Here is a 19,173-nt window from a genome sequence, read left to right on the forward strand (position 1 = left end):
TCTCCGGCTCTGCTCGGCATTGTGGTTAGAACATTAAGCAGCACTGTGTGTCCGGCATTGCTATGCAACGGTCTCTGCAGTGATAAAAAGACTGGGGGAGAGAGAGATGGAGAGGGAGGGACTGTGGAGAAGGAGAGGAAAAGAGAGGGGGAAAGAAACAGGGAAAGAGAGAGAGATGGAGAGGGAGGGACTGTGGAGAAGGAGAGGAAAAGAGAGGGGGAAAGAAACAGGGAAAGAGAGAGAGATGGAGAGGGAGGGACTGTGGAGAAGGAGAGGAAAAGAGAGGGGTAAAGAAAAGGGAGAGAGATGGAAGGGAGGGACTGTGGAGAAGGAGAGGAAAGAGAGGGGAAAGAAACTGTGGAGAAGGAGGGAAAAAGAGTAAAGAAACAGGGATGGAGGGAGGGACTGTGGAGAAGGAGAGGAAAAGAGAGGGGGAAAGAAACAGGGAAAGAGAGAGAGATGGAGAGGGAGGGACTGTGGAGAAGGAGAGGAAAAGAGAGGGGGAAAGAAACAGGGAAAGAGAGAGAGATGGAGAGGGAGGGACTGTGGAGAAGGAGAGGAAAAGAGAGGGGGAAGAAGAGAGAGAGAGAGATGGAGAGGGAGGGACTGTGGAGAAGGAGAGGAAAAGAGAGGGGGAAAGAAACAGGGAAAGAGAGAGAGATGGAGAGGGAGGGACTGTGGAGAAGGAGAGGAAAAGAGAGAGAGAGATGGATGAATGGAGACAGTTTGGACTGGTGCAGTGGGCAGCACCATGAAGGGGCACTCTGTCGGGCGCACTCCAATGCTCTGTACCCATCACCCCTCCATGGGGGCCCAGACTGCAGGAATGCCAGGGAGGTAGCCATCCCAGGGCTCCGGAGGGGAGAGGGGGGTAGACCAGCCGGGGCACTCTGCCAAACGGTGTCTGCCTGGTACTTAATTAACTCTAAAGCAGGAAAACTGTGGGCCACTCTCGCCTTGCATATCAACGAGCCCAGTGCTTTCTATAAGCATCTTAACGAGACAGGTTCCCCTTTGTGAGCCAACGGACCACTATTCAGTTCAGCCAGAAGGGTTGAGGAGGATTGAGGAGCCCTCTCTCGGTCTGTCTTTCACATGATCATATGTAGGGGTTTTCTTCGTAAACATGAAGACTGAATGAATGCCCACCACAGCTTTTTCTTCTATGTGGAGATGCAATCCTCTTTGAGACCCCCCCATTGTTCTCGGGCTGTGGTTCGCCTCCAAAGGGATGGGTGAAGGGGAGGGGGGGGGGGTCAGGCTATTCAACTCTGGTTCTTCTCTGATTCTACTGCCTCGCAGAAAGACGGAGATAGAGTTGAGACAGAAAGGCCGTTTTAGCGTGTGTGTCCTTGGTTCATGAATGTAAGACATTTTCTTTCCTTTATTTTTGCTCATACATTCCCTCACCCTGATCCACTGAATACTGAGGGATATGTATCCTAATCATTTTTGACTGGTGTCCAGTGCTACCCCTGAGTCCTGCAGACATGCACGGAACATGGGTACATTGTTCACGGTTATATTCTTATGCCATCTAAGAGAAGGTCACGCAAGCAAACCTTTTCTGTAGACAAGCTTTATAAAAAGCCCTGGGGAGCGTTCACCAGCCCTCCACCAGCCCTGTCTCTGCTCTGTACTGACATCTAGTGGCAGGACAATGTAGTCGTTATTGGACATTTGATTGCGCTATTTCTTATGTTTCTCCTTAAGCAAAACTCTGTGCGTACTTGCAGATAGTACCATTTATTTAGTAGTCCACATGACACCATATCCCTGTCTCTGAAGCTTAACGGTGACATTGTTACTCGTCAGGCGTAGTGGGTTGATGAGAGATGATGCGGGACACAGAGGTCCACTCTGATCCATTCTGCTGAGTTCACTGTGTGATGAGAGGAGAGGATAGCAGGCCTGCCTGGGTTATTAGATTTGTGTGTGTGTGTGTGTGTGTGTGTGTGTGTGTGTGTGTGTGTGTGTGCGGGGCGTGTGTTGGGTCCTATTGTATATTTCATCAGGCCCATCAATCCCCTGGCTAACGGCTCCACTGTCTGTCACACAGGGACTACTTCACAGCCAGGCTAGCCATCACAACAACACAAAACGTTATCCCCTCAGAAGACAGGAGGCTGCAGCACATGCGACATGTGCCAAGAGTAAGGTGCATCTAGTGCACAGACAGGGAGGCAGTAAGTATACACACTGCAGTAGACAAAGGCTTAACAAAACCCATAGTACACACACACATGCCAGGGTCAAACCATTGGTCCGCATGTGAATACAAACGCATGACTGCAGAGAATCTCTTACAGGTTACTCTCTTATAGGGATGAGCCTGCTGAAGTAGACAAGTGTTCTGCGTTTTGGATTCTTTGAGAAAACGTCACTTAAAATTGCAGCTCTTCTTCTGTATGCTTTTAGTGCAATACTGGCAGTGTGTTGTATTCAAACATGCAAATTATATACTGAGGACAAAATAATATTACGTGTTTTGCTTTCTCTCTCCCTTAGTTCTGGTGCCGGTTTTAACAAAGTATCCCCACAACACGTTTTCCAACAGTTCAACATCCGACTGGTTGTGTCATTTTAATTCATAAGAGACAAGACAGGGCTCCTACAGTGGGACAAACAAGCATCTGTATTGGGCCCATATTCAGAAAGTGTATCAGAGTGCTGATCTAGGATCAGGTTCCCTCTGTCTACACAATCGCATTCTTTATGATCTAAAAGGGTACAAGTATTAAGTGTGGTTGAATGAAGTGTGCTCAGCGACGTTGCAGTAGGCCTACCATGGATTCATTCCCCAGATCGATGTAAAGGAACTGAGTCTAAAGTCACAGTGGCTGATGTTTTGTATTATAGAGCTGTGATGAGTTAAGCGCTCTCTCGCACACACACGCACACACACACACACACACACACACACACACACACACACACACACACACACACACACACACACACACACACACACACACACCTGTTTGTTTTACTGTCCTTGTGGAAACCAAACAATTGATTCCCATTCAAAATCCTATTTTCCCGAACCCCCTAAACCTAACCCTTAACCTTAAACCTAGACCTCTAACCCTAACACCTAAATGTTTTTCCCTGTGAGGACTGGCGAAATGTCCCCACAAGGATAGTAAAAACCCAAAACACACACACATGCGCACACACACACAGGCCTTGAGACAGGAACTGTTTGAGCAGATCAATAGTGAAGATCAATGCACAGCAGAACTGAAACCGTCACTTCTCCTTCTTTCTGTCAGTCTGTCAAGCCTGTTGTTCTGTAGAAGATTGCGAACAAGTCAACTGGAAGAAAATGAAAGGCAGTTTTTCAGATAAAACGACTCGTTTGTATTGAGAAGCACGCAGTTCAAGGAGCGTGTGTTTTTAAGGAACCATACTCACATACCCTCTCTCACATACCCTCTCTCTCTCACACACACACACTTTGCATTTCCAGTACCCTGTTGGTCAGGGATCATAGTTCAGGCTAAAGTTTTAGCAATTTATTAAGATGTCAGTCATGTGTCAATGTTAGCATCTGACACAGTAATGTGAAGGAGTCTGTGGTTGTTAAGACGTGTCAGACAAATCAATGCAGCTGTCGTCGTGTGCTGCTAGGGTGTTTCTTTGAAGTTTACACCAGTAGCTAAGACAACGGACAGTGCTTATTTAGCAGATGTCAATCAGCTACCCACAAGGAATCACATCATTTCATTATAGCAGAGAGAATGGATAAGATGTCACCAAAGCCTCTCATATAAAATGATCAATTATATAGAATCTCAGTTGGTTCCTTTCTAATCTTTCTTTTCAGGGCTTTTTCGGTGTTCACATGGACCTGATTCACAAGTATGGGAGAGTATGTGGGTAAGTGATTGACACTTCTCTGCGTTGACATCATAGCCAAGTCATACACCAAACCCAAGTCACACAGGACACTCTTATTGACTTGTCCACTGTTCTAACCTGTCCTCTGTTAGACGTGTTAGAAGTATCAGTGAAGCTTGTGAAAAGCTAGGCTGGTCCCAGATCTGTTTGTGCTTGTCTTGCCAAACAATGATGTGACGATGACCGTAAGAATTGGCAAGACAGCACAAACTGATCTGGGACCAGGCTAGTGAAAAGCAACACTATAAGATTAAAAAGAAGCTTTGTGGAAAACTTATGCCAGTGCCATACACTTAGATGTGCAGATAGATTAGCTCTGCGTTGATTATAAAGGCCTGCTTATGGAAGGCAGATTTTTTTCCTTAAGAGCACATCAAAGGGGGAAGGCTTCTCTCTTTCTCTCTGTATGTAAAAGGTTGGAGGAGTAGAGCGGGGATAATTGGTTTCACTATGGCTGGATTTCGTGCCATGACAGGAAAAGCAAACTTAAGCCAGAATGCACGGATATATGCCAAAAGACATTACTACAGCCTTCAGCAGGAGTAGTACACTAGCTCGATACGTCGTTTTTCCAGAAGAAAGAGGCTCATGGCACATTGATTGAACCCGTCGTCTCAGAACGCTCCCTATCAACTTATCAAAGTTGAAAGCACTCTGTGCTAGAACGAAGTCTTTCAAAGTGTCTTTATTTTTCATATGAGACATACAGTTGAAGTCAGAAGTTTACATACACCTTAGCCAAATACATTTTAACTCAGTTTTTCACTATTTTAAGAATGTGAAATGTCAGAATAATTGTAGAGAGAATGATTTATTTCAGCTTTTATTTCTTTCATCGCATTCCCAGTGGGTCAGAAGTAGAGGTCTACAATTGTTTTTCTGAGGTCTTGGCTGATTTCTTTTGATTTTCCCATGATATCAAGCAAAGAGGCACTGAGTTTGAAGGTAAGCCTTGAAATACATTCACAGGTACACCTCCAATTGACTCAAATGATGTCAATTAGCCTATCAGCTTCTAAAGCCATGACATCATTTTCTGGAATTTTCCAAGCTGTTTCAAGGCACAGTCAACTCAGTGTATGGAAACTTCTGACCCACTGGATACAGTGATATAGTGAATTATAAGTGAAATAACCTGTCTGTAAACAATTGTTAGAAAAATGACTTGTGTCATGCACAAAGTAGATGTCCTAACCAACTTGCCAAAACTATAGTTTTTTTTAACAAGAAATGTGTGGAGTGGTTGAAAAAAACGAGTTTTATTGACTCCAACCTAAGTGTATGTAAACTTCTGACTTCAACTGTATAACATAAATACAGATCATATAAAGACATCTAATGGACAATCGAAGAAGAATAAAACACACACAAAAAAACCTAGTTTCTCTGCTAACAAAATTCACCATGAATATGCTCAGGCAGAAATATTTGTGATTTGTATTTTGGAAACTAAAATACAGCAGGACCATACAACGGCAGGTGAAACTTACACCTTAACTTTGCAAACACACAAATGGAATGATATGCATTCATACATTTGTATAGTTACGGTGTTGCGACTATAGCCACCGATGGGTCATGAAACACACCAACACACAGAGGAGCCTGCATAGCTACTAGTTGGTCTGAGTAGCCAGGCCAGAGTGGTTATAATGTTACCCATGCAGGCTATGGAATGGAACTCACTTCCGGGCCAGATAGCTGAACCATTACCCGTCCAGTGTCACAGCCTGGTGCATAAACAGACAAATGGATTGTTAAATGACCTTCCTTTAAAAGGAGGTCAGAGTCCTCCCTCTACTGCTGGACCATTACCCCGTACTATTTAAACCTTGCTACATGTGGAGTAACATTAGCTTTGCAACTGGGGACAAGACTAGAGCAGCATCTTCTGTAGCCTACCCTCCTGTCATGTCATCCAGAGTTCATGGCCTATGTTCAAATAATGTCTCTGAGTAGGAGTGATGATATAGGATCAGCCCCCCCCCCCTTATTCATTATGATCAAAAAGGCAACACTGATCCTGGATCAGCACTCCTACTCTGAGACCTTTTGTTTCATGGGTCCAGGAGTTGTTTGTGAATCTGTTGGAAGCCCACTATACCATCAGTCCCTCAACCAAGAATGCTGACTTAGAAGTTTTGAGAGGAATTGTTTCGTTAATGTAACTATTCACAGCTGTTGTAGTAGTCTGTATGACTATAGACACCCTGCATCTATCAGAGGCATCATGTTTTTCTGTAGGTATTATAACAACTATAACAGGAATAGAGATTGGCCACAGGCTGAGCTGGATTAGTGTGTCACTGTAGGAATGAGACACTGCCATAGGAGCAGCAGGAATAGCTGTCTGCTTTTTGATGAGCTCCGATGAGGGGTGGGTGTGTGTGCGCGTGCATGTGTGCGTGTGAGTAACTTAGGGGAGCCAGGGATGAGCACGGTACTCTTAATTCATAGTGACAGACAGTCTCAGTGCTCCACTGTGGCTCCCCATACAGCCCCTCGCTCAGGGCTGAATATCATATTTATACTAGCTACCTTTACCCAGCACAGTATTCCACTGATGATTGGAAACCTTAGACTCTCCAATAAATGAGGAGCTTTTAAAACCTCCAATATTCCTAGATGTATTGTATCTCTTATTTGCCTGGAAGATTTAATATCCAATTATCAATCTGCAGTGTCTAATTATCTTCAAAAAAAAAATTGCATTTGAAATGTACTTTCATTAAAAAGGCACTTAACAAGATGGAGTTCCTGTGAGAGAGGACTTTCTCTTTACCTTTTAACCTTGGCTTTATAGCACCGGGCATTAGCCCTCCACTCAGCCTTGTGACGAATCTCCTATAGCCTATGTCCTATAACATGGTGAGAAAGGACTGAGCAGTTAGTCAGTGTTTCCTGGCTATCATTGCAGTTAACTGAGGCAATCCTGACAGAGAGGACTAGCCTAGAACAGTAACGAGTGGTGCTGTAGGAAACAAACAAAGCCATGACTTTGCTCCTTTAAATCCTGTGGTTTATCAAGCCCATGGCTTGTTGTTCTTCTGTTGTAAGACTCTACTTCAGTATTAGCCTCCTCAACAAGTCCAAGTCTAAGGTGTGTGGGTGTGGTTTTGAGTATATTTCTCCCCAGGCCTCACTTCCTCTGTGATGACCACCACTTTTGATTGGCGTCCTGTTATTTATTCATGCTAGCCCCAAAGCCGTTTGTGTGTGTGTGGAGTATGTGTGTGGTGTATGTGTGTGTGTGTGCGCATGTGTGTCTGTTTGTGTGTCTGTTTGTGTGTGTGTGTGGGTGTGTGGCTGTGTGGCTGTGTGAATGCTCCTGTGTGTATGCCTTTGTGTGTGTATGTGTGCAAACAAATGTGTCTGGCATGTCAACCTGTCCTGTGTTGTCTCTCCAGATACTATCTAGGCCGGAGGCCCGTGGTGGTGGTAGCTGACCCTGACATGCTCAGACAGATCATGGTAAAGGACTTCAGAATGGTAAGTCAATGAGGAAAATGCCCTTTACACCTTTACACCTACAGCTGAAGTCAGAAGTTTACATACACTTAGGTTGGAGTCATTAAAACCCGTTTTTCAACCACTCCACAAATTTCTTGTTAACAAACTATAGTTTTGGCAAGTCGGTTAGGACAGCTACTTTGTGCATGACACAAATAATTTTTCCAACAATTGTTTACAGACAGATTATTTCACTTATAATTCACTGTATCACAATTCAGTGGGTCAGAAGTTTACATACACTAAGTTGACAGTGCCTTTAAACAGCTTGGAAAATTCCAGAAAATGATGTCATGGCTTTAGAAGCTTCATTTGAGTCAATTGGAGGTGTAACTGTGGATGTATTTCAAGGCCTACCTTCAAACTCAGTGCCTCTTTGCTTGATATCATGGGAAAATCAAGTCTGGTTCATCATTGGGAGCAATTTCCAATTGCATGAAGGTACCACGTTCATCTGTACAAACAATAGTAGGCAAACATAAACACCATGAGACCACGCAGCCGTCATACCGCTCAGGAAGGATACTTGTTCTGTCTCCTAGAGATAAATGTACTTTGGTGTGAAAAGTGCAAATCAATCCCAGAACAACAGCAAAGGACCTTGTGAAGATGCTGGAGGAAACAGGTATAAAAGTATCTATATTCACAGTACAACAAGTCCTATATCGACATAACCTGAAAGGCCGCTCAGCAAGGAAGAAGCCACTGCTCCAAAACGCCATAAAAAAAGCTGCACATGGGGACAAAGATCATACTTTTTGGAGAAATGTCCTCTGGTCTGATGAAACAAAAATAGAACTGTTTGGCCATAATGACCATCGTTATGTTTGGAGGAAAAAGGGGGAGGCTTGCAAGCCGAAGAACACCATCCCAACCGTGAAGCACGGGGGTGGCAGCATCATGTTGTGCGGGTGATTTGCTGCAGGAGGGACTGGTGCACTTCTCAAAATAGATTGCGTCATTAGAAAGGAAAATTATGTGGATATAATGAAACAACATCTCAAGACATCAGTCAGGAAGTTAAAGCTTGGTCGCAAATGGGTCTTCCAAATGGACAATGATACTTCCAAAATTTTGACAAAATGGCTTAAGGACAACAAAGTCAAGGTATTGGAGTGGCCATCACAAAGCCCTGACCTCAATCCCATAGAACATTTGTGGGCAGAACTGAAAAAGCGTGTGAGAGCAAGGAGGCCTACAAACATGACTCAGTTACACCAGCTCTGTCAGGAGGAATAGGCCAAAATTCACCAAACTTTTTGTGGGAAGCTTGTGGAAGGCTACCCAAAACATTTGACCCAAGTTAAACCATTTAAAGGTAATGCTACCAGATTCTAATTTAGTGTATGTAAACTTCTGACGCACAGGGAATGTGATGAAGGAAATAAAAGCTGAAATAAATCATTATCTCTACTGTTATTCTGACATTTCACATTCTTAAAATAAAGTGGTGATCCCAGCTGACCTAAAACAGGGAATTTTTACTTGGATTAAATGTCAGGAATTGTGAAAAACTGATATTAAATGTATTTGGCTAAGGTGTATGTAAACTTCCGACTTCAACTGTACATGTACTGTACATACTACTAATTGAGTGTATGTAAACTTCTGACCCACTGGGATTGTGATGAAATAAATAAAAGTTGAAATAAATCATTCTCTCTACTATCATTCTGAAATTTCACATTCTTAAAATAAAGTGGTGATGCTAACTGATCTAAGATTGGGAATTTTTACTAGGATTAAATGTCAGTAATTGTGAGGAACTGAGTTTAAATGTATTTGACAAAGATTTCTGTAAACTTCTGACTTCAACTGTATGTGCCCATCGTTAAATCATAATATTGATGCATTACGTACAGTACCAGTCAAAAGTTTGGACACATAGTGAATAATAGTGAAGAAATCAAAACCATGAAATAACACATATGGAATCATGTGGTAACCATAATATATCCCATTTAGCAGACGCTTTTGTCCAAAGCGACTTACAAGTCGGCTGGGGCCACTACTTTTACATATGGGTGGCCCCAGCGGGAATTGAACCCACGACGCTTGGCGTTGCAAGCGCCATGCTCTACCGACTGAGCCACACAGTAACCAAAGAAGTGTTAAACAAATTCAAATATATGTTATATTTGAGAATCTTCAAAGTAGCCACCCTTTGCCTTGATGACAGCTTTGCACACTCTTGGCATTCTTTCAACCAGCTTCACCTGGAATGCTTTTCCAATAGTCTTGAAGTAGTTCCCACATATGCTGAGCACTTGTTGGCAGCTTTTCCTGCACTCTGTGGTCCATCTCATTCCAAACCATATCAATTGGGTTGAGGTTGGGTGATTGTGGTGGCCAGGTCATCTGATGCAGCACTCCATCACTCTCCTTACACACTGTGGAGGTGTGTTGGGTTTTGGGTCATTGTCCTGTTGAAAAACAAATGATAGTCGCACTAAGCACAAACCAGATGGGATGGCGTATCGCTGCAGAATGCTGTGGATCCATGCTGGTTAAGTGTGCCTTGAATTCTAAATAAATCACTGACAGTGTCACCAGCAAAGAACCCCCACATTATTACACCTCCTCCTCCATGCTTCACAGTGAGAACCACACATGCAGAGATCATCCGTTAACCTACTCTACATCTCACAAAGACATGGGGGTTGGAATCAAAAGTCTCACATTTGGACTCATCAGACCAAAGGACAGATTTCCATCAGTCTAATGTTTATTGCTTGTGTTTCTTGGCCCAAGCTCTTCTTATTATTGGTTTCCTTTAGTAATGATTTCTTTACAGCAATTCGACCATGGAGGCCTGATGACGCAGTCTCTTGATGTTGAAATGTGTCTGTTACTTGAACTCTGTGAAGCTTTCATTTGGGCTGAAATCTGAGGTACAGTTATTCTAATGAATGTGCAGCAGTGGTAACTCTGGGTCTTCTTTTCCTGTGACGGTCCTCATGAGAGACAGTTTCATCATAGCGCTTGATGGTTTTTGTGACTGCACTTGCTTGAAGAAACTTCTTGACATTTTCTGGGTTGACTGACCTTCATGTCTAAAAGTAATGATGGGCTGTCATTTCTCTTTGCTTATTCGAGCTGTTCTTGCCATAATATGGACTTGGTCTTTTACCAAACTTTTGACTGGTACTCGTGTATACGTGTATACCAAAGTGACATTTTTCTGGTATGTACTTTTTCTGCTCTTTTGATGTAGTGAGTCAAAATTAGATGATCTATTCTGAACTGCTTAGTTTTACAGCAGTTTTTGACAAGTTATCTGATCATAACCTCGAGTTGGGCTATGAAACCTGTACTCTTGCCTACCACAGGTCACTAAATCTCATCAAGCCCTCCTGGGTGATTGTGGAGGCCAGGTCATCTTCAATTCTGTAAATTCATTCAAACCTGCAGCGAGGATGTGTATGAAGTCACCATTGTCATTCTACTGTGAACCCATTGTCATATGTTTTCAATCTAAAGCAGGATAATCTTAGTGAACTCTTTCTGACTGCATTGCAGGAAGAAAGAGGACATGTCCCTGAACAAGTTCAGGCTTAGGGATTTTTTTTCAGCCAATAGCCTTTGTCTTTGAGGCTCTAGACATACAGTAGAAGTGTTTGTGTCTGAAAGCAGGGTGCCAGGTTCACATCTAATGATAGAGTGACACGTATCAAACAGAGGTCAGGAGGTCCCAGTTGCTTTCATCATCCACCCGCCATGTTGGCTCTGGATGTGTCCCAAATGGCACCATATTCCCTAGTTTTTCTGCGTCGGGAGATAGAACTACCCAAGGAGCTTTGGTTTCTGATGAAGCATGTAAGATATGTAATAGACGATGGAGGTTATCTCTGGATAATAGTTTTTTAACAAACCCGTTTTGGTCCGAATGTACCAATTTGGGTAAGTACGTTTTGAGATGGGACAACAGAATTGTAGATGTTTTTTTTTAATATCTGTGTTTATCAAAGATAGGGGGCGATAGTGAGAGCACTGGGTGGCGTCCTTACCTTTTTTTTCACAAAAGAGAAATTAGTGCTGTATTTACACCCCTTCCAAATGTACCTTTGTGAACGGCTGTGTTAATAATTTCAAGTAACAGTGGACCTAATTGGTTCCAAAATTGTAAATAGACCTCAGGAGGAATACCATTACAACCAGGTGATTTGCCTTTATTTATGTTATCCAGTGCCCTTTTGAGTTCATGGAGAGAGATGTGGGCTCCCATCAAGCCAGCTTCCTCAGTTGAGAGAAGAGCCGTTCTTTATTCTTTTAAAATGGACTCGATCTAGCTTAGTGTGGATTTACAATCAGAGGTGTACCATTCTTTATAGAAACGGGAGACTCTTTGGTTGAATACAATGCCGGCTGGTTTTGAGCTGATGCGAGAGAAAATGAACTCCTTCAGAATGGAAAATTTGATATGCTGATATTAGCTTGATATGCTAATAAATACATACTGTGTTCATTTTGCCATGTTTAATTGTCTAGAATATCCACTATAGTGTGTGTAGACCGCAGGCTAACTGACAAAGAACGGGTAGCTAGCCAGCAAACTTTACCCACAAAAAAATTAATGGCTTGCGTAGCCTTTCATAACAACACAAATGTTGTTTTTGTTTTTTACATGTAAATCTAGCTGGCTAGCCATAATAATACAATTCACTATTAATAAGAATAATTTTTCACGCCCAATTTTTCAGTTTTTGATTTGTTAAAAAAGTTTGAAATATCCAATAAATGTCGTTCCACTTCATGATTGTGTCCCACTTGTTGTTGATTCTTCACAAAAAAATACAGTTTTATATCTTTATGTTTGAAGCCTGAAATGTGGCAAAAGGTCGCAAAGTTCAAGGGGGCCGAATACTTTCGCAAGGCACTGTACATGACAAAGTACGGAAGAGTTATAGACAAGGACTTAAACATTCAAAGTTTAAAAAATAAATAAAAAGAATAAGAGTTATATATTGGAAAGACACCAAGAGACAACAAAAATACTATTTACACACTATTTACTTTTGTACATTTTTACACACTATTTACAGTACAGTTAAATTAGATCTTTAAAAAGAGGGAAATGGTACTGGTGTCCCTGTTCCCTCCTAGGTACATACTGGTCAATTTGCTTCGTGTAGACAGCTATTGGGTGCATTCGTAAATTCACTCTGACTACTCCGATTTCAGAGCACTCTCGTCTGATTGAGCCAGAGCACAGAATAACTGACAAATTTAACAAATGCTCAACATGGCTGGTGTCACTAAACTTTGGCAAAAAAGTGTAATTAAATTATTGCCAGCAGCACATTTACAGTCAGCAACGCTGTGACTGTAACTGTGGGCGAGTAAAATGGTCAGAGTGAGCCAGTTTGCTCGGGTGCTTGACTGCAGTTGTGAGGTCAGAACGCTCGGATCAACCCTACTCCTCAGCCAGAGCATCCAGAGGAACGGACGATCTGACAGTGCTCTGAATTTATGAAACACCTAGAGCACTCTGGCACTCCAGAGTGAATTTACGAACACACCCATTGTTGACAAATGGATAATCTCAGATAGCAGAGCACAAGTCGCACACCTCGTCTTGGTTTTGTTTCCACCGAAACTGAGTTCCAACCAAGCATTCTACATTGAAAACAGGCGGCATTCAATTGAGATATCATCATATTCAAAAGGCAATGTTTTTGTATGATTTAGAATCACCATGGCAATGGATTTAAATAAATACTGGCTCTTATCAGCCAAACATTCTAATTCCAACGTTCTACCTAATTGATTGTGTGATGTGGTCATGTGTATTTTTATGATTCATAATTGCCATGGCAATGGAACAGGTTGGCTAAGAAGATTTCTATGGTCTAAATTGCTATATTTGATTGTGATTCAAATAATAATAATTTATTAAACTTCTATAGTGCTTTTCATAATAGAAGACGAACAAGCAATATATCATGACAGGTCAGGTCAACCAATAGAGGCCAGGTCTTTGAATTCTGCATCCTCTGCAGATGGAGAGGGTTGGTTTATGGATTTTTTTTCTTCCTTAATTTAACTAGGCATGTCAGTTAAGAACATATTCTTATTTTCTATGACAGCCTAGGAACAGTGGGTTAACTGCCTTGTTCAGAGGCAGAACGACAGATTTGTACCTTGTCGGCTCAGGCATTCGATCTTGCAATCTTTTGGTTACTAGTCTAACACTCTAACCACTAGGCTACTTGCCGCTTGAGTGGAGGTAGCTGGTCACAGGATGGTAAATGATGGTGATGGAGTCTGCTGATGATCTTGTAGAGGGCAAGTCTGGGAACCAGCCTGAGTCATATAGCCACAGGTCTACTCTTCCACTCTGTGAAGCACCCACTTAGGTGATGCCTCGGCAGCTCTGGGTGCCAGAAAGCTCACCACACAAAGTTCAGAATAGTAGCCAGTCGTCCTCACTACGAGCCCTCTGCCTCAGCACTGTATTCCTCCATCTCTCATTCCTAACACTCTTCAAGTGACTCCTCACATGATGTTCTCAAAAGATCAGGAACTGGCGGCCAGGTGTAATAAAAAAGCTGGTACTATGTCCAGATGCATTTTCCAAACAAAAACATTAGCCAGCTAACTAGATACCTACCCAACCTAAAAATAGTTCACCTGCCAGTCAATCTGCAAATCCATGGCTCAAAACACCAGAAATTTGCAATAAAGACTAATTGTTATCAAAAACAACAATTTTAGGTCCAAAAACAATGAAAACAATTTTTTTTGTAACAATATGTACACATTTGCAGGAGCTCTCTGCCTAGGATGCTACCAAGGCACTATCAATTGTATTTTGAATTATCAATGGATAAATTCTGCCTAATACAGTATATAGAGTGAGTTTAACCAGACCTGGGTTCAAATACTATTTAGGGTATTTTAATTACTTTCAAGACATTAGATATAATTTTTTTTGAAAAGACAAGTGGTTGAGTATTTAAGTAAAAAGGAATGGGAACCCGAGGATTATCGCGTGAATAACTCCTGACTAATGGCTGTTCTTAGGCCCGACGCGAAGCAAAGGGCGGGGGAAACAGCCCTCAGGAGGGTGTTATTCACGATAATTCCCGGGTTTGAGGGCCTTCCTGCTTTTATAAAACGGTTGCAAACGAAATAAAAAATATGAACAACATATTGTAACGACCCTGGGTTTATAAGCGCGGAGTGAGCATGCTTTTACAGCACGTTCGATAGCGCGCCGGCCCTTGGGCTAGAAGGTTGAGGGTTCGAGACCTGCTCCCTGCTGTTTCATTACAATATTTTTATTAAAACTTTATTTTAATGAGTAAATTAATTTAATTTCATCCTTCCACCATACAGTATAGTCCGGACAAAAGCCAGTTGTTAGTTCTGAGATTCTGAAGCTGCTAGCCAAATTGGATTCGATTGGCATGTTTTTTAGCAAAGCAGTGTGGTCGTCCGTTCTAAGCAGAAAGGTTGCAGTGCAACGCTTTCTACTTCTGCTCTGCTAGCTAGCCAACAAACACTAACAAACGATCACATCAAGCAGCTGAAATGACAACAAACTAGGTGCATTTGTGTTGGTTTTAACTTTGTTTTTATTGCCATTTATTTGCATATATCCATAATAATGATCCTGATAAATGAATTTGCCTGGCTCAGAGAAGCTGTCAATCTCACCCCGTTGCGTTCATTCTCTATATGGGAAGGTGGAGATTGCAACAAAAAATCTGCAACACTGTTACACAGGTACGGAGCGGCAGGCAGCAAGGTTTAGATAAACCCCAATGTTGCAAACCAAATGCTAGGCTACAATCATGGAGAAATAATGTCTAGACACTATTTTCCAGTGGAGATTAAGTTTCTGAATTGCCTCGCTGGGCTGTGGGACAGCACATTCATAATCCAAATGGAACTGTTAACAGGCATTACCCAGGGAGATTGTCATGAATAACTCCCTGCTATCAACCAATTAACATCCGGGCACAATTATTTGAAAATACTCAAATACACAGAAAATAAGTGTTGAAAAAACAAATAATCAAATACACATGTATTGGAACTCGGGTCTGATTTTAACACCAATCCACCAGAAATGTTGTGCACCAATGACCCATAAATCTTGTGGTACTGTATGTATGCAGTACACATACAGCCCTCAGATCCAGGGGGGAGACAGGAGCTTAATGACATTTTTACCTGTTTGATTTAGTGCCTTTGACTCAGATGGTGTTTACTTGCCCGCTTGCTGTATGACCACGCTCCTGACTCATTGTTCACTTAACAACCACTCTAGCAGTAGATGTGGATATCGTGCTGAGATGTGGATGTAATATGGAGATGTGGCACACGCTGTGTTTCTGAGTGGTGTATGGCTAGTGTGTGTGTGTGTGTGTGTGTGTGTGTGTGTGTGTGTGTGTGTGTGTGTGTGTGTGTGTGTGTGTGTGTGTGTGTGTGTGTGTGTGTGTGTGTGTGTGTGTGTGTGTGTGTGTGTGTGTGTGTGTGTGTGTGTGTGTGTGTGTGTGGTTCAGAGCCTTTACACACCATCTGCAACCAGCAGCAGGAGCAGACCCATAAATAAAGTCTCCATGGAGGCAGAGAAACAAACACAAGTCACTGTAATCCTGTGGCCGCAAATATGTGGCTATCCAAAGCCAAATATATATGGCATAAACACTCTAAACTGCCGAACAACACTTGTCCTTTCCAAATATTTTATTGTGTTAGAGCACTAATAAATTATTACCGACAGAACATTGCCAAAACACACAGATGAATAAATTATTATTTTTATTACATTGTGTCTGGAATGTTATACCGTCAATGGAAAATGCTAATAAATGAAAATGATGGATACTGTTTACACCAGTAAACACATCACAATACCACATGAAACGTACAGTATTGTCAGCCAGAGAGCACCTACATATGTCACCCAATGCCTCATGAACATTTATGATCACTTTATGATCACTTTATGATCACTTTTTGATCACCTTTTTATCATTTATGAACAGAGGTAACAGTAAAAGATCAGTGATGTCTTGGAGCTTCAGCCACAATGCCCTGTATTCCACTGGGGTTCTGCCTCCAAGTCTTCAGTATTCTAGCATTGCTTCCTGTGTTAGTTTCAACACAGAGGACCATAGGATCTGAGGACTTAGTGATGACCATTGCCCACATACGACTGGACAGGAACACACAAGAGGGCTAGGCATGCTGATTCCTCCATCTCCTCCTGAGATTATTTGACATTTGACATGATTATTTGACGTGTTGGAGGTGATGCTGGTTGAGAGAATGCCAAGAGAATGCCAAGAGTGTGCAAAGCTGTCATCAAGGCAAAGGTTTGAAGAATCTCAAATATATTTTGATTTGTTTAACATGGTTACGACATGATTCCATATGTGTTATTTTATAGTTTCGATGTCTTCACTATTATTCTCCAATTTAGGAAATAGTAAAAATAAAGACAAACCCTTGAATGAGTAGGTGTGTCCAAACTTATGACTGGTACTGTACATGTGCATGATCTGTATGCTGTAGTATGTACAGTACATGTACAGTTGAAGTCGGAAGTTTACATACACCTTAGCCAACTACATTTAATATCAGTTTTTCACAATTCCTGACATTTAATCCGAGTAAAAATTCCCTGTTTTAGGTCAGCTAGGATCACCACTCTATTTTAAGAATGTGAAATGTCAGAATAATAGCAGAGAGAATTATTTATTTCAGCTTTTATTTCTTTCATCACATTCCCAGTGGGTCAGAAGTTTACATACACTCAATTAGTATTTGGTAGCATTGCCTTTAAATGGTTTAATTTGGGTCAAACATTATGGGTAGCCTTCCACAAGCTTCCCATAATACGTTGGGTGAAATTTGGCCCATTCCTCCTGACAGAGCTGGTGTAACTGAGTCGGGTTTGTAGGCATCCTTGCTCGCACACACTTTTTCAGTTCTGCCCACAAATTTTCTGTAGGATTGAGATCAGGCCTTTATGATGTCCACAACAATACCTTGACTTTGTTGTCCTTTTCAACAACTTTGGAAGTATGCTTGAGGTCATTGTCCATTTGGAAGACCCATTTGTGAACAAGCTTTAACTTCCTGGCTGATGTCTTGAGATGTTGCTTCAATATATCCACATAATTTCCCATCCTCATGATGCCATCTATCTTGTGAAGTGCACCAGTCCCTCCTGCAGCAAAACACCCCCACAACATGATGCTGCCACCCCTGTGCTTCACGGTTGGGATGATGTTCTTCGGGTTGCAAGCCTCCCCCTTTTTCCTCCAAACATAATGTCATTATGGCCAAACAGTTCTATTTTTGTTTCATCAGACCAGTGGACGTTTATCCATAAAGTAGGATATTTGTCCCCATGTGCAGTTGCAAACCGTAGTCTGGCTTTTTTTATGGTGGTTTTGGAGCAGTGGTTTCTTCCTTGCTGAGCGGCCTTTCAGGTTATGTCGTTATAGGACATGTTTTGCTGTGGATATAGATACGTTTGTACCTGTTTCCTCCAGCATCTGGTCCTTTGCTGTTGTTCTGGGATTGATTTGCACTTTTCGCATCAACGTACATTCATCTCTAGGAGACAGAATGCGTCTCCTTCCTGAGCGGTATGACGGCTGCGTGGTCTCATGGTGTTTATACTTGCGTACTATTGTTTGTACAGATGAATGTGGTACATTCAGGCATTTGGAAATTGCTCCCAAGGATGAACCAGATCTTGAACCAGATCTTTTCTGAAGTCTTGGCTGATTTTTAAAAAATCCCATGATGTCAAGCAAAGAGGCACTGAGTTTGAAGGTAGGCCTTAAAATACATCCACAGTTACCCCTCCAATTGACTCAAATGATGTAAATTAGCCTATCTATGACATAATTTTCTGGAATTTTCCAAGCTGTTTAAAGGCACAGTCAACTTAGTGTATGTAAACTTCTGACCCACTGGAATTGTGATACAGTGAGTTATAAGTGAAGTAATCTGTCTGTAAACAATTGTTGGAAAAATGATGTCCTAACCGACTTGCCAAAACCATAGTTTGTTAACAATAAATTTGTGGAGTGGTTGAAAAACAAGTTTTAATGACTCCAACCGAAGTGTATGCAAACTTCCGACTTATATTCTTGTGTGCTTCAGATTCTCCCTCCTTTTCACTCTGTAGACGATCCGGCCTGCCACTAAGCCCATGAGTGACTGTCTGCTGATGCTGAGGAACGAGCACTGGAAGAGAGTACGCAGCATCCTCACCCCCTCCTTCAGCGCAACCAAGATGAAAGAGGCAAGACAAGATGACCCCTTTCTTCACCCCTCTCCTCCTCTCTTCACCCCTCTCCTCTCTTCGTCTTTTCACCACTCTCCTCTCCTTCTCTCTTCACCCCTTTCCTCTCCTTCTCTCTTCACCCCTCTCCTCTCCTTCTTCCTTCACCCCTCTCCTCTCCTTCTTTCTTCACCCCTCTCCTCTCCTTCTCTCTTCACCCCTCTTCTCTCCTTCTCTCTTCGCCACTCTCCTCTCCTTCTTTCTTCCCCCCTCTCCTTCTTTCTTCACAACTCTCCTTCTTTCTTCACCCCTCCTCTCCCTCCCTCTCCTCTCCTTCTCACTCCTTCTCCTCTTCCTCATCTCTCCCCCTCTCCTCTCCTCATTCACCACTTCTCCTCTCTCCTCTCTTCTTCTTTTCACCACCACTCCTCCTCTCTTTCTTTTCTCTTCACCCCTCTCCTTCTCTCTTCACCCCTCTCCTCTCCTTCTTTCTTCACCCCTCTCATCTCCTT

General features: G+C 42.3%; 1 pseudogene; it reads left to right on the forward strand.

Annotated features, from left to right (window-relative positions):
- The window catches only part of LOC135524213 (thromboxane-A synthase-like), a 103,503-nt pseudogene that overhangs the window by 30,108 nt on the left and 54,222 nt on the right, over nucleotides 1–19,173 (forward strand).

The sequence above is a fragment of the Oncorhynchus masou genome, chromosome 31 (assembly GCF_036934945.1).
Source record: "Oncorhynchus masou masou isolate Uvic2021 chromosome 31, UVic_Omas_1.1, whole genome shotgun sequence".
In the NCBI taxonomy this organism is placed as follows: Eukaryota; Metazoa; Chordata; class Actinopteri; order Salmoniformes; family Salmonidae; genus Oncorhynchus; species Oncorhynchus masou.